This window comes from Erythrolamprus reginae, chromosome 1 (genome assembly GCF_031021105.1).
Source record: "Erythrolamprus reginae isolate rEryReg1 chromosome 1, rEryReg1.hap1, whole genome shotgun sequence".
In the NCBI taxonomy this organism is placed as follows: Eukaryota; Metazoa; Chordata; class Lepidosauria; order Squamata; family Dipsadidae; genus Erythrolamprus; species Erythrolamprus reginae.
Genome location: NC_091950.1, coordinates 25,144,779 through 25,159,965, shown reverse-complemented (window position 1 = coordinate 25,159,965; position 15,187 = coordinate 25,144,779). Strand labels below are relative to the sequence as shown.

General features: G+C 43.5%; 1 protein-coding gene across 4 annotated transcripts in view; it reads left to right on the top strand.

Moving 5' to 3' along the window:
• Nucleotides 1-15,187, top strand: part of PALM (paralemmin) — a 122,828-nt gene that overhangs the window by 80,636 nt on the left and 27,005 nt on the right. The gene's annotated exons all lie outside the window — the stretch shown is intronic.

The following is a 15,187-nucleotide window of genomic DNA, read 5'->3' as shown; positions in this document are numbered from 1 at the left end:
TAGCTGAAGATAGCCAGCAGTCACTATAATAACTGAATCTAAACATGCCTGGGATAAGTATATATCCATCCTAAAGGCAGAGTAGATGGACCGTGAGGTCTTTTTCTGCTGTCAATCTTCTATGTTTAGAATACAACAGAATAGAATAGAATAGGAATAGAATAGAATAGAATAGGAATAGAATAGAGTAGAAAAGAGTAGAATAGAGTAGAATAGAGTAGAATAAAGTAGAATAGAGTAGAATAGAGTAGAATAGAGTAGAATAAAGTAGAATAGAGTAGAATAGAGTAGAATAGAGTAGAATAGAGTAGAATAGAATTCTTTATTGGCCAAATGTGATTGAACACACAAGGAATTTGCCTTGGTGCAGATGCTCTCAGTATACAAAAAAGAAAAAAGATACATTTGTCAAAAATCATGGGGTACAACACTTAATGATTGTCATGGGGTCAAGTAAACAACCAGGAAACAATCAATATTAATAAAAATCTTAAGGATACAAGCAGCGGTGGGCTACGAGTCGGAACGCTAAATTGCGCTCGCCGCAGCGGCTCGTAAGTTCTTGCGTGACCAGTATGATTTTGCTGCTGCACCTGTGGAGGTAGCAAAATTGTGCCCGTGTTTCGGCGAGGTTTTACCTGCGGCTCCGTGCGCGATTTTGCTACCTCCCCAGGTGCAGCAGCAAAATCGCGCTGGTCCCACAAGAACTTACAAGCCGCGGTAGCGAGCACAATTTAGCGTTCCTGCTCGTAGCCAATAAGCAACAGGTTACAGTCATAAGTGGGAGGAAATGGGTGATAGGAATGATAAGAAAAAACTAGTAGTAATAGTAGTGCAGACTTAGTAAATAGTTTGACAGTGTTCAGGGAATTGTTTAGCAGAGTGATGGTGTTTGGGGAAAAACTGTTCTCGTGTCTAGTTGTCTTGGTGTGCGGTGCTTTATAGCGATGTTTTGTGGGTAGGAGTTGAAACAGTTTACGTCCAGGATGCAAAGGGTCAGTACATATTTTCACAGACCTCTTTTTGACTCGTGCAGTCAAAATGGAAGCTTGGGAGGAATTGGTACATATAAATGCGGACTCTTAACAGGAAAAGCTTCTAAAAGCCTTTCCAAGTGATGGGAGTGATCAGAAAGGAACTAGAGGAGCCGTGGATGTCCCTGGATTAATTTGTTATCTCCTGTTTAGGGTCAGCAAACAGCTTTCATGAAGTCCCCAGATCCTTTATGTAGCTTGGCGCTACCTAGTTTAGAGAGTGCCACTAATATTGATTAGTGCACTTCTAAAAACTGAAATGAGAAGTTATGATGCTGCACCTATTTTTAAAAAAACATCCCCAGCAAGAAGAAATAGAGACATAAAAATATCAGCCCAGCCACTTCTGGTGATATCCAGGCAGGGTTCCCTACTTACCGCCACAACTGGTGTGATGCTCATGCAGCTCTGGGTGACTGGGGGTGGGGGGGTGCACGCATTCTGGCCAAATTTTGCTTCTGCGCATTTACAGGAAGCAAAATCTCACAAGAGGACGGGCAAGAAATCACCAAAATCTATCGCATGCGCACGTCCCCTTACGAGGTTTTGCTTCCTGTGCATGTGCAGAAGCAAATTTTTCCCAGGACGTGCCTGTCCGTTGGTCACCCAGAGCTGGGCACACATTGCTGTTTTTGCTACAGGTGCGCAGTGTGGCCCGTGCCAGTAAGGAATCCAATACAGTGGTACCCCTACCTAAGAACGCCTCTATTTACGAACTTTTCCAGATAAGAACCGGGTGTTCAAGATTTTTTTTGCCTCTTCTCAAGAACCATTTTCCACTTACAAAACTGAGCCTTTGAAACTGTAACCGGAAAAGGCAGGGAGAAGCCTCCGTGGGGCCTCTCTAGGAATCTCCTGGGAGGAAATAGGGTCGGAAAAGGCGGGGAGAAGCCTCCATGGGGCCTCTCTAGGAATCTCTTGGGAGGAGACAGGGCCGGAAAAGGCAGGGAGAAGCCTCCGTGGGGCCTCTCTAGGAATCTCCTGGGAGGAAATAGGGTTGGAAAAGGCAGGGAGAAGCCTCTGTGGGGCCTCTCTAGGAATCTCCTGGGAGTAAACAGGGCCAGAAAAGGCAGGGAGAAGCCTCCGTGGGGCCTCTCTAGGAATCTCCTAGGAGGAAACAGGGCCAGAAAAGTCAGGGAGAAGCCTCCGTGGGGCCTCTCTAGGAATATCCTGGGAGGAAACAGGTCCGGAAAAGGCAGTGAGAAGCCTCTGTGGGGCCTCTCTAGGAATCTACTGAGGGGAAACAGGGCTGGAAAAGGCAGGGAGAAGCCTCCATGGGGCCTCTCTAGAAATCTCTTGGGAGGAAACAGGGCCGGAAAAGGCGGGGAGAAGCCTCTGTGGGGCCTTTCTAGGAATCTCCTGGGAGGAAACAGGGCCTCCACCCTCCCTGTGATTTCCCCAATCGCACACATTATTTGCTTTTACATTGATTCCTATGGGAAAAATTGCTTCTTCTTACAAACATTTCTACTTAAGAACCTGATAACAGAACAAATCAAGTGCATAAGTAGAGGTACCACTGTACTGGCTATATCCCTGCATTATTGTTTGACCCTCTACGTCAGGGGTGTCAAACTTGATTTCACTGAGGGCTGCATCAGGGCTCTGTTTGACCTCGGGGCCCAGGGTGGGTGTGGTCAGCTCAATGCTACTCATGTCAGGGCAGAGGTCAGTTCCTGCCAGTTCTGACCGGTTCTATAGAACAGGTAGTAGGGATCCCACCCCTCACTTGCTGAACTAGCAACAATGGCCGGCTGGCCACCCCCCACCCCCCCCCGAACCAGCTCTTTTCGTGGCACCGTAGGCGTCCGCCATCTTGTTTTTTGCTTCTGTGCATGCGCAGAAGCAGGGTTTTTAGCGCTGCACGTGTGTCTGCACCCATGTGGCATGCATCCCATGCATGACCATGTGGCAAGTAAGAAAGCGAATTGGCAGCAAGGTAAATCAGAACCCACCCATGGCCTGTGATGGCCCGAGTGCTCTGCCAGTGAAAATGGGCTCCCAAGTTCAGCTTTCGCCTGCCATAACCTCCTGCAATCCTCCGCCAGTGAAAACGGAGCTCAGGTGGGTCACACACATTAGGACCATTTTTCACACTTATGACCCTGGCAGCATCCCCGGGGTGTTCTACTCTGCTGCTTCCCGTTCTCAGCTTATTCAATAAGATACGACCAATTTCCCGTCTTAAAACAGTGGTGCTGTCAAATTCTTCTTTCAGCTACAATAAATTTCTCGGTCTCCCTGCCCTTGTTGTCTTCTTTTGGCTGTATCCTAACCTCCGAATTTGGAAGGCCAGAGAGAGGAGGGGAGAATGGCCAGGATTCCTGGCGCTCAAATAATAGCAAGAGAAACAAGGGAGGGTTGCATAAGTCCAGCCAATTCTTGCTTCCTTTAAGTCCAGTGTTAACTTGCCCCTTCTACTCCCACTTCTTTTGTACATTCTCCATGCTCAGATCCAAATTGCGCAGTGCCAATTTTTTTTAAAAATGCAAAAACAAGATGGCAATGTATGTGCAGTGCTGGAAATCCAGCTTCTGCGTATGCTCAGATGTTTGTTTGTTTGTCTGTCTGTCTGTCTGTCTGTCTACTTACTTACTTACTTACTTACTTATTTACTTATTTACTTATTTATTTGATTTGTATGCTGCCCCTCTCCGAAGACTCGGGGCGGCTAACAGCAATAATAAGACAGCGTATAACAATAATCCAATACTAAAAACAATTAAAAACCCATTATAATAAAAAACCAAACATACATACAGACATACCATGCATAAAATTGTAAAGGCCTAGGGGGAAAGAGTATCTCAATTCCCCCATGCCTGGCGGCAGAGGTGGGTTTTAAGTACCTTACGAAAGGCAAGGAGGCTGGGGGCAATTCTAATCTCTGGGGGGAGTTGGTTCCCCCAACTCCCCCCAGGGCAGGGGCCGCCACAGAGAAGGCAGAGGCCGCCACAGAGAAGGCTCTTCCCCTGGGTCCCGCCAAGCGGCATTGTTTAGTTGACGGGACCCGGAGAAGGCCCACTCTGTGGGACCTAACTGGTCGCTGGGATTCATGCAGCAGAAGGCGGTCCCTGAGATAATCTGGTCCGGTGCCATGTTCCATTGGTACAGATGTTTGGGGTTTTTTGCAGTAGCCTATTTGCATGTGGGTGGACCCATCTGGAGATGGATAGAGGAGTGGTGTCTCGGTTCCTAAGACCATCAGAAATACGTGTTTCCTGATGGTCTTAAGCGACTCTTGAGAAAAGGTCATTCGACCCACAGTTTGAGAACCGCTACATTAGAGCAAGTTTTTCAAACTTGGCAACTTTAAGATGTGTGGACTTCACCTACCAACTGTTGGCGCGAGATTTTGCTTCTGCGCATGGGCAGCAAGCAAACTCTTGTGTGAAGACACTCGCGCGAGCGATATTTCAGCTATTTTCACCAATGTTTTTGCTTCGGGGCATGCGCTGAAGCAAAAAACGGTGAAAATTGCCAAAATCTCACTCACGCAAACGTGTTTGTGCAAAATTTCCTTTGTCTCACATGCGCAGAAGCGAACTCTCACACAGGGACACATTTAGATTAGATTAGATTAGATTTTTTTGGATTTATATGCCGTCCCTCTCTGCAGACTCGGGGCGGCTCACAACAATGGTAAAAACAGTACATAGTAACAAATCTAATATTTAGCAATCTAACTTACAGTTTTAGGTTAAAAAGTCCACAAAAGAAGCCCCAATATATAAAAAACAAGCACACAATCAATCATACACCAAAACTACATGGGCAAGGGGGAGATGTTTCAATTCCCCCATGCCTGACGGCAGAGGTGGATTTTAAGGAGTTTACGAAAGGCAAGGAGGATGGGGGCAATCTTAATCTCTGGGGGGAGCTGGTTCCAGAGGGTCGGAGCCACCACAGAGAAGGCTCTTCCCCTGGGTCCCGCCAGACGACATTGTTTAGTGGACGGGACCCGGAGAAGGCCAATTCAGTGGGACATAACCGGTTGCTTGGATTCGTGCGGCAGAAGGTGGTCCCGGAGATATTCTGGTCCAATTACATGTGTCAAGGGCGCACAGCTGCGCACAGATCCTGAAAATCGCTACCGGAATGGAACACCTTACCGTTCCAGTACAGGCCATCACTGAGTGCGTTGCTAACTGAGCAACTGCAGTGATTCATTTAACAACAGTGGCAAGCAAGGTCGTAGCTTACACTGTCTCGCTTAACAGTAGGAATTTTGGGCTCAGTTGTGGATATAAGTCGTGGATTACCTGAATTGCCCTCCAACCTGTTACCCCAGCATTATTTTCTTTGCAAAATCTTTCTCCCGCTCTCCCCTAGCTGGTTTTAATTAATGGCCTTTTAAGCAACTATTACTTCTGTGTGCTGCCAAGTACAATGCGTTTCAAAATTGTGTTGCAATCGATTATGCTCGTTATGACACTATGCATGCTACTTATGTAAGCAAGAGAGAGGGATTTTTTTAAAAATTCCTTTAAAAAGTTTCCTTAAGTTGAGCTCAACTTTTGGTGACTTTTTGAATGTGTGGAGTTTTCTTTGAAGTAGCTGTTTTCCACGGCCATATTCTGAGATGAATTATAATTTCTCAGTTCTGGCCAAGATCCCAGGAAGGCCAGAATCAAGACTGCTTAGATTTTGAGGGATATTTTTAGATAGCCAAGCACACCAGTTGAGATAAAAAACCCTCAACCATTGGGCTTTTTGATAAAACTGAATGTCAATGGAGATTCTCAGTCATCCTAGTCATGGCTGTCCCAAAGGTGCTTTTTCAAGAGGCAACTGGAATTTCTTCTGGTTTTTCTTTGAAGATTTTATTTATTTATTTATTCATTTGTCCAATACACAAATACATAGGAAGAAAAATAGACATGTGGTAATATATATAAGGGTAAAAGTGAACTTAGAGGAGAGGATATATGAAAGGAAGAGAATATATATGATAAGTGAGAGAAAGGAAAGACAATTGGACAGGGGACGAAAGGCACATCAGTGCACTTATGTACGCTCCTTACTGGCCTTTTAGGAACCTGGAGAGGTCAATCGTGGAGAGTCTAAGGGAGAAATGTTGGGGGTTAGGGGTTGACACTATTGAGTCCAGTAATGAGTTCCACGCTTCGATAACTCGATTGTTGAAATCATATTTTTTACAGTCAAGTTTGGAGCGGTTCGTAATAAGTTTGAATCTGTTGCGTGCTCTTGTGTTATTGCAGTTGAAGCTGAAGTAGTCATTGACCGGTAGGACGTTGCAACATATGATCTTGTGGGCAATACTCAAATCGTGTTTTAAGCGCCGTTGTTCTAGGCTTTCTAGGCCCAGGATTGTTAGTCTATTTTCGTAGGGTGTTCCGTTTCGAGTGGAGGAGTGAATGGCTCTTCTGGTGAAATATCTTTGGACATTTTCAAGGGTGTTGATGTCTGAGATGTGGTATGGGTTCCAGACAGATGAGCAGTAGTCTAGGATGGGTCTGGCGAAAGTTTTGTAGGCTCTTGTGAGTAGTGTGAAGAGTAGTAGTCTGAAGAAGCTTCTTGGATGAGGAGCAAAATATCTCCAAAGATAAATTGAAAAAGCACCTTTGGGACCGATAAAGCTGAGTTAGGAAATTGAGTAGCAAATGGCTGAAGCATCAAGGGTGTGACAGGAAAGGCAGGGTACATTTAATCTCCGATGCCTCCAAAAGTGAGCAGGAACACATAGAGTTCTTTTTAAAAATAGCCTGTGTGAAATGTACAGAAACAACAGAAAAAAGTGACTTAAACATTTGCATATTTTCGGGTGTGTGTGTGTGTGTGGAATATAACTAAAAGGTCAGGTGCATGAAAGCATAGAATTGTAGTGTAAGTGTCAGTGATAGATGGTCTGTTCAGAGTTACTAACTGGGCACTCATACTCATATCTATCTACCTGCCTACCTACTGTTATGCCGGGCCCTCCACTAGCCCCCCAGAGCAGGGGTCCCCAAACTAGGCAATTTTAAGACTTGTGGACTTCAACTCCCAGAATTCTCCAGCCTGTTATGCTGGCTGGAGAATTCTGGGAGTTGAAGTCAACAAGCCTTAAAGTTGTCAAGTTTGGAGACCTCTGCCTCAGAGTTTGGAACGCAATTCAAACACACACATACCGTTACAGAGGAAAAGAAAGTAAGTTTATCCAAACCGTTTTTTGTGAGCAAACACTCTGAAAGGAGCCAAATTTCTCTCACCCAGAAAGAGTCCTTCGATGCTGCAAAAGGCAAAACAAACGAGCAGGTGAGGCAGCTGTGAAACTTTCACAGCCACCCACATCAATGAGTCCACAAGAGTTGTTTAACTGTGAAGTGTCCAAAAGTCAGTAGAAGTCCTGGAATAATTCAAACAGTAGCAATGGTCTTTCTCCAACGAATAAACACCCACACGCTCACTCCCCAACGCCCGTAACTTATCCCCAAATACATTAATCTAATTGCCTCTGAACAGGTGTTCTCCCTTATCTTCGGCGACACCTGTGTAGCTGGTCACTTCTTGCCATGAGCCTGCGCATGCAGGCATCCACAACTGGATCCTCCTCTGACTCTGACGTCTCACTAATTGGAGCACTGACTGATGGGCTGGCTTCACCCATCTCTCTGTCTGATTCCTCTCCCCCACTGTCTGTTCTTGGCCGTGAATCAACTTCGTTATCAGAATCTGGTGGCAATAAAACAAGTCGCTGTGATCCCAAGGATTCTCCGAAAGCCTCATCCAAATTCCCCATTGCAGGAGCTGGCCTAGAGACAACCACAACATCTACCTAACTATCTATCTATTCTATCTGACTGTCTGTCTGTCTGCCTGTCTGTCTGCCTGTCTGTCTATCTATCCATCATGCCTTTGCTTAATGTCACGCTGGCTTCAGAATTTAAGAAAAATAAAACTCAGAGTCCTTTTTGAACTTCAAAATTGAATTTTACTCAAATCAGAAATGAATGCATCAGGAGCAAAGCAAAGCTTGAAGAAAAAGGTGTGATAGTTGCCCATATCAAAAAAATCCCATTTGCCCCCAATTGGGAAATAGCCAATCCCCATTGTCCGCCTTTGTCAGGTGGACCCATCTTCACCCACGCATCATGCCTATGGAATGCAACTTCTAATGGTCTTTCTTCTCACCTCTTCTCAAGGAGAGTCGAAACTCGTCCTGGCCTTCACCAGAGAAACGAAAGTTATCAGGGTCTCTCCAGAAACCTTCCCCTCCCATATTCCCCCCAAACCTCTCCACCTCCCCCCATTACTTATGACAGCAGAAGCATAGTGGAAAGATGAAACATAGCGAGGCTGACACTATCTATCTATGCGAAAACCACTCATACATTAATCACGAATTCTCCAGAACCACATATGTTCCTCTTGGCTTCTAGGTGCTCACTAAGAAAGGATTTTTCAAAATGACCATCAGAGCATGAGTATTTCTATTATTATTATTATTATTATTATTATTATTATTATTATTATTATTATTATTATTATTCTCTGATGCTAAGGAGTTCTACTCCCCCCTTCCCACGTGAAAAGAAATCTGATCCAAATGCGAAACACAAGCAGAGGAGTTTCAGTTTCGCTTTTGCTTTCACAGCAGCAAGCAGCTTTACTTCTGGACAGTTGATCTAAACCAGGGGTTCCCAACCGCCGGTCCGCGGACCAGTACCGGTCCGCGGGACATGTTGCACCGGTCCGCGGAGTCAGTTGCTGCTGTGGAGCCGGCGAGTGCCAAGCTGTTTCCTATCTCTTTCCCCTCCCGTTCACTCGGGACCACCGTTTGACTTGGGCCGAGAAAACTTTTGCTTGCTTGCTTCCTTCCTTCCTTTCCTGTCTTTTTCCCTTCGTCGAAAGTGGTCTATTTCCTCCTCACGAAGCCCTCTCTCTGCCTGCAGCTCAGACGGAAAGACTTTGGCATTGTGCAGCTCTTTTTTTGCTAGGCTCCCCCACCCTATTCCTGGGGGCAAAGCCAGGGGTGTGCGTGTAACCATGAAGCCCCCCCCACCAGCTCCGGTAATTTTCTTTTGGAAGGATTCCTTGCTGCAAGAAAAGTACCAGACCTGGCATTGGTGGGCGCTCCAAGCAGGCAGCAATCGCAAAGGAAGGTGACTGTGTCTGTGGAGGCACCTCCCCCCTCTGGGATTCCTTGCTGCAATCCCAGCCGGAGCGGGCGCTAGGGGGGGGGGATTCCTCTGAAACTGCCGAAAGGAAGGAAGGAACCAAGCAAAAGTTTTCTCCCTCAGGTGGACCACCTCGGCCCAAGGCAAAGGGGAGTCCCGAGTGAACAGGAGGGGAAAGAGAAAGGAAACCGCCCCCTCCTACCCTTCCTCCCTCTGTCACCTCGGCTCCCCTGCAAAATTAAAAAGGGGGGGAGGAAAGAGAGGCAATGGAATGATAAGCTACATCCCCATGCTTAATCCCGCCCCAAACCATACCTCTTTCTGCCCCCACCGGGCCATAGAAAACTTGTCTTGCTGAAACTGGTCCCTGGTGGAAAAAAAGGTTGGGGACCACTGATCTAAGCCACCCACAGACTCCTTCCTGTCTCCTCCTTGCTCACACAGGAAGTCCTTGGAGAGAGGCAGCATATAAATTCAATTAAACAAACAAATAAACAAAAATAAATAAATAAATAAATAAATACTGTTTGAGTTTCCAAACACCCTTCAACTCTGTCGCACACTAACAGGACGCTAGCTAGATGAATACCAATGGATGCTGGTAGACAGAGACAGATTTTTCCCTCCTTATTTTCTTCCTCAGTTTAGACAAATCTGTTCCTTCTACTGTAATACCAATTAAAGGAAAAAGAGGCAAAAAACGCAGGAAAAGATTGACAGATGTGATTAGGAAAACACAAGTAAGGGAAGCTGCCTGTTTCTTCCCTGGCCAGTTCTATGTGGCATGCTCCAGAGTCCAATTCACCTGACAACCTGGTCATCCTCCAGTCAGAGACCAAAACCAGGAATGTTGTTTACAGGTGAGTCCGGAGCAATTCTGCCGCACGAATCCCAGCGACCGATTAGGTCCCACAGAGTTGGCCTTCTCCGGGTCCCGTCGACTAAACAATGTCGTCTAGCGGGTCCCAGGGGAAGAACCTTCTCTGTGGCGGCCCCAACTCTCTGGAACCAGCTCCCCCCGGAGATTAGAACTGCCCCCACCCTCCTTGCCTTCCGTAAACTCCTTAAAACTCACCTCTGCCGTCAGGCATGGGGGAATTGAGACATCTCCCCCTCCCTCCCCCCAGGCCTATATAATTTATGTATGGTGTGTCTGTGTGTATGTCTGGTTTAATAATGGGTTTTTTAAATGTTTTTAAAATTTATTAGATTTGTTATGAAATGTCTTATTATATGCTGTGAGCCGCCCCAAGTCTACGGAGAGGGGCGGCATACAAATATAATTAATAATAATAATAATAATAATAATAATAATAATAATAATAATAATAATTCATCTGAGGGGTGAATTAAAAATCTATGGTATGCAAATAATGTCTTCATCTGTAACAGAAACGTAGGTTACCATCTCCAACAAAATAATACAGTCCCTTTTTTAACTACTCATTAATTTTCAAGCTTTAAATATCAATTTATCAAGCCACATCATATAGTTTCGTGGTGAAGCACAGATATTATAAATACAGGGGTACCTCTGCTTAAGAACTTAACTCGTTCCGTGACCAGGTTCTTAAGTAGAAAAGTTTGTAAGTAGAGCAATTTTTCCCATAGGAATCAGTGTAAAAGCAAATAATGTGTGCACACCCATTAGAAAAGAAATAAAAGCTCGGAATTTGGGTGGGAGGAGGAGGAGGAAGAGGAGCAGAGTCGCTGCCGAAGGAAGAAGGTGAGGTGAGGGGAATAAAAAAATCCAAAACTTTAAGGCTTTAAAAGAAATGGCAGGAAACTGGCCGGGCCTTCGTGCTGCTCTCAAATTTCCTGGGAAATTTTTCCGGGCTCAGGTTGCTAAGTAGAAAATGGTTCTTAAGAAGAGGCAAAAAAATCTTGAAGACCCAGTTCTTACTTAGAAAAGTTCTTAAGTAGAGGTACCACTGTACTTGACATTGTGCTACACAATTTAGCATGCGCCTACTGGCTATGAGATTGCATTTTGACAAATTCTATCGGTGTAGATTCTGCTCAAGTCTCTTAAGAGAATTTCTCTTAACTGCAAAGTACTGGCATCTATTCAATGCCCATTGAAAGTTTTGGAATTTTTCATTCAAACAAGCCTATCACTTGATCTAATCATGTATGTTGATTGGCATATTGAACTTTGATAATATCTGGGATTAAACATTTACGTATCTGCAAAACTTGCTTAGAAGACCTAACAACCAAAATTACGTTGCTAAGTTGTTGCAAAAGATGAAAAACAGGATTTCTGGCATCCCAACTTCTCTCTTTGGCAGGAGGCTGAGATGAAATGTGACATTAATGAATTTTGCACTTCTCATTTTATTTATTTTATTGTGCTTCGATTTTGCCAACATGGTCCTTAGGGATGTATTAGCATCAAATATAAAACCAAATAGGAAGTCAATCCTAGACAACAGACAAAATAAACAAACTAAAACATCACCAATCATAAAGTAAAATGTAATCATACGTAGCATAGCAACAGTCCATATTTGTACTTTCCAAAAACTTGTCTCTAGTTTAGATCAACGTTCGTCCCCAAATGGCAACTCCCTTGATTTTCAACCAATAGTTATGCTGGCTAAGGAAGATGTAATCCATCTGATATGGACAGGCAAACCTTGTTTTTTAAGCCATTGATTTGGCCTGATTATTTTTGCTCTTGAGGAAGCTCTGGTGCCGCAAAGAATGAGTATTTGTGCTGGTGTCACTACTCAGGAGCTAAAGACTCCAAAAATCAGTGAAGTTGGAAAAAGAATGGAAGAATTTAGACAAGGGCCAGGCTATCAAATTATTATTTGCTTGAGGCCTCTGATTTAAATTCTTATTTCTGAAGACTTAGTAGAACATACTGGAAACAGGAAGAAAACCGCTCCAAACTTGACTGTTAAAAATATGATTTCAACAATCAAGTTATCGAAGCGTGGAACTCATTACCGGACTCAATTGTGTCAACCCCTAACCCCCAACATTTCTCCCTTAGACTCTCCACGATTGACCTCTCCAGGTTCCTAAGAGGCCAGTAAGGGGCGTACATAAGTGCACTGGTGTGCCTTTCGTCCCCTGTCCAATTATCTTTCCTTTCTCTCACTTATCATATATATTCTCTTTCTTTCATATATCCTCCCCTCTAAGTTCACTTTTACCCTTATATATATTACTACATGTCTATTTTTCTTCCTATGTATTTTGTGTATTGGACAAATGAATAAATAAAAATAAAATAAAATAACTACAATTTAGGTGGCAAATTTAGCACTCAGGAGAAGTTGAATTATTGGGACTAAATAGTGTCTCTGAAAAAGAATTGCCGCCTACTATATTTTTCAGAGTATAAGACACGTCTTAGTTTGGGGGGAGGAAAATAGGGGAAAGAATCTGCCTACCAGGTCTTCATCTGACTATCATCCTTAGTCTGGTCAGCTTCAGCACATTATTTTATCCCCTGGTTGGGGCTTTAAAAAAAACCTTATTCAGAGAGAGTAACAATGAAAGGGCTTGCCAGTAAGCGCTGGGAAAATCATTAGCACCTGGTTAGGGCTGGTAAGAAACATTTGGAGCAAGTAGAGCAATGGGAAAAAAACCTGCAAAGACTTAGGACTTGGAAAACATTCTTCGCAAAGAGTAACAATGAAAGAGCTTGCAAGCCAGTAAGAGCTGGGAACATTGTTAGCACCTGGTTAGGGCTGGAAAGAAACATTTGGAGCAAGTAGAGCAATGGGAAAAAACCTGCAAAGACTTAGGACTTGGAAAACATTCTTTGCGAAGAGTAACAATGAAAGAGCTTGCAAGCCAGTAAGAGCTGGGAACATTGTTAGCACCTGGTTAGGACTGGAAAGAAACATTTGGAGCAAGTAGAGCAATGGGGAAAAAACCTGCAAAGACTTAGTGCTTGGAAAACATTCTTCAGGAAGAGTAACAATGAAAGGAAATGGAAGAAAACACGGATAGGCTGTAAATAATAAGGTCCAGCAAAAGAGCTGGCATTTATGTTATTCATTAGAAGTTCTGATACCAATGTAAATTATATTATAAAGCAGTATGCTTTATTATGTTATGTTGTTTGTTTGTGTATCTTCAGGTGGTTTTTTTCTCTCTGTGTTTTTATGTTTTCTTCTTGTTGTTTTAAATGTAAATAACAAAGATATTTTTAAAAAGAAGGAAAGAAAGAAAGAAAGAAAGAAAGAAAGAAAGAAAGAAAGAAAGAGCTTGCAAGCCAGTAAGAGCTGGGAACATTGTTAGCACCTGGTTAGGGCTGGAAAGAAACATTTGGAGCAAGTAGAGCAATTTTTTTAAAAAACTACAAAGACTTAGGGTTTGGAAAAAATTATTTGCAGAGAGTAACAATGAAAAAAACTGCAAGGTAAGAGCTGGGAAGATAGTTAGCAACTGGTTAGGGCTGGGGGGGAACTCCCACCCCCCCAAAAAAGCTACATTCATAGTATAAGACGCACCTGAATTTTCATCCTCTTTTAGGGAGGAAAAGGGTGATCTTATACTCTGAAAAATATGGTAGGTTACAACACACACACCCCCCCCTCCGCAATTGAAAAAAAACATCAAGAAATGTCACGTGACGGCAACATGACACAGTGAGTTTGACACCTGTGGGTTGGAGTGGGTTCCTCCCGGTTTGGACCAGATCGGCTGAACTGGTAATGACCAGCTGGTGACGTCGCTGAATTGGATCGACCGGTGTCGGTCCGTGGGCGCCACCATCTTTTTGTGTGTTTGTTTCTTTTGGAAGTATTTTCCTGTTCTGCTGCCCCCGGGTCTATACCGACCTTTATTCCTTCGCCAAAGCACAGCTGATCAGCTCCTCAGCTGTGTTTTGGGCTGATTCTAGCTATGGAACATGGGTGGATGTAAAATTGCATGAAGGGAAACGTCACGAAGCGAACCGGCAGCGATGGTCAATGGAACCCACCCCTGCTCGAGATTATGATATAATATGTTGAGTTAAATTTGAGAACTGATAGTTTATTTAGAGGGCTCAGGCAAGTCAGTTTTTTAATCCTGAAGAAAGAAAGTTATATCACATGATTGTGCACATCTGTGTAGCAAAACAGGATATCTTCCTCTGCAATTAGATAATAATAATAATAATAATAATAATAATAATAATAATAATAATAACAATAACAACAACAAGAACAACAATAGAGTTGGAAGGAACTTAAAGCTCCTTAAAACCCACCTCTGTCGTCAGGCATGGTGGAATTGAGACTTTCCCTCCCCCTAGGCTTATGAAATTTATGCATGGTATGTTAGTATGTATGATTGGTTTTTAAATTGGGGTTTTAAATTAACTTAAATATTAGATTTCTTTACATTGTATTATTATTGCTGTGAGCCGCCCCGAGTCTGCGGAGAGGGGCGGCATACAATTCTGATTAATAAATAAATAAATAAAATAAATAAACCTTGGAAGTCTTCTAGTCCAACCCCCTGCTTAGGCAGGAAACCCTACACCACTTCAGACAAACAGTTATCCAACATCTTCTTTAAAACTTCCAGTATTGGAGCATTCACAACCTCTGGAGGCAAGCTGTTCCACTGATTAATTGTTCTAACTGTCAGGAAATTTCTCCTTAGTTCTAAGTAGCTTCTCTGCTTGTTTAGTTTCCACCCATTGCTTCTTGTTCTACTCTCAGGTGCTTTGGAGAATAGCCTGACTCCCTCTTCTTTGTGGCAACCCCAGAAATATTGGAACACTGCTATCATTTATCGTGTTTTTAATAGGAAAGTGAACACAAGAACAAGGGGACACAATCTGAAGTTAGTTGGGGGAAAGATCAAAAGCAACATGAGAAAATATTATTTTACTGAAAGAGTAGTAGATCCTTGGAACAAACTTCCAGCAGACGTGGTAGATAAATCCACAGTAACTGAATTTAAACATGCCTGGGATAAACATATATCCATCCTAAGATAAAATACAGAAAATAGTATAAGGGCAGACTAGATGGACCATGAGGTCTTTTTCTGCCGTCAGTCTTCTATGTTTCTATGTTT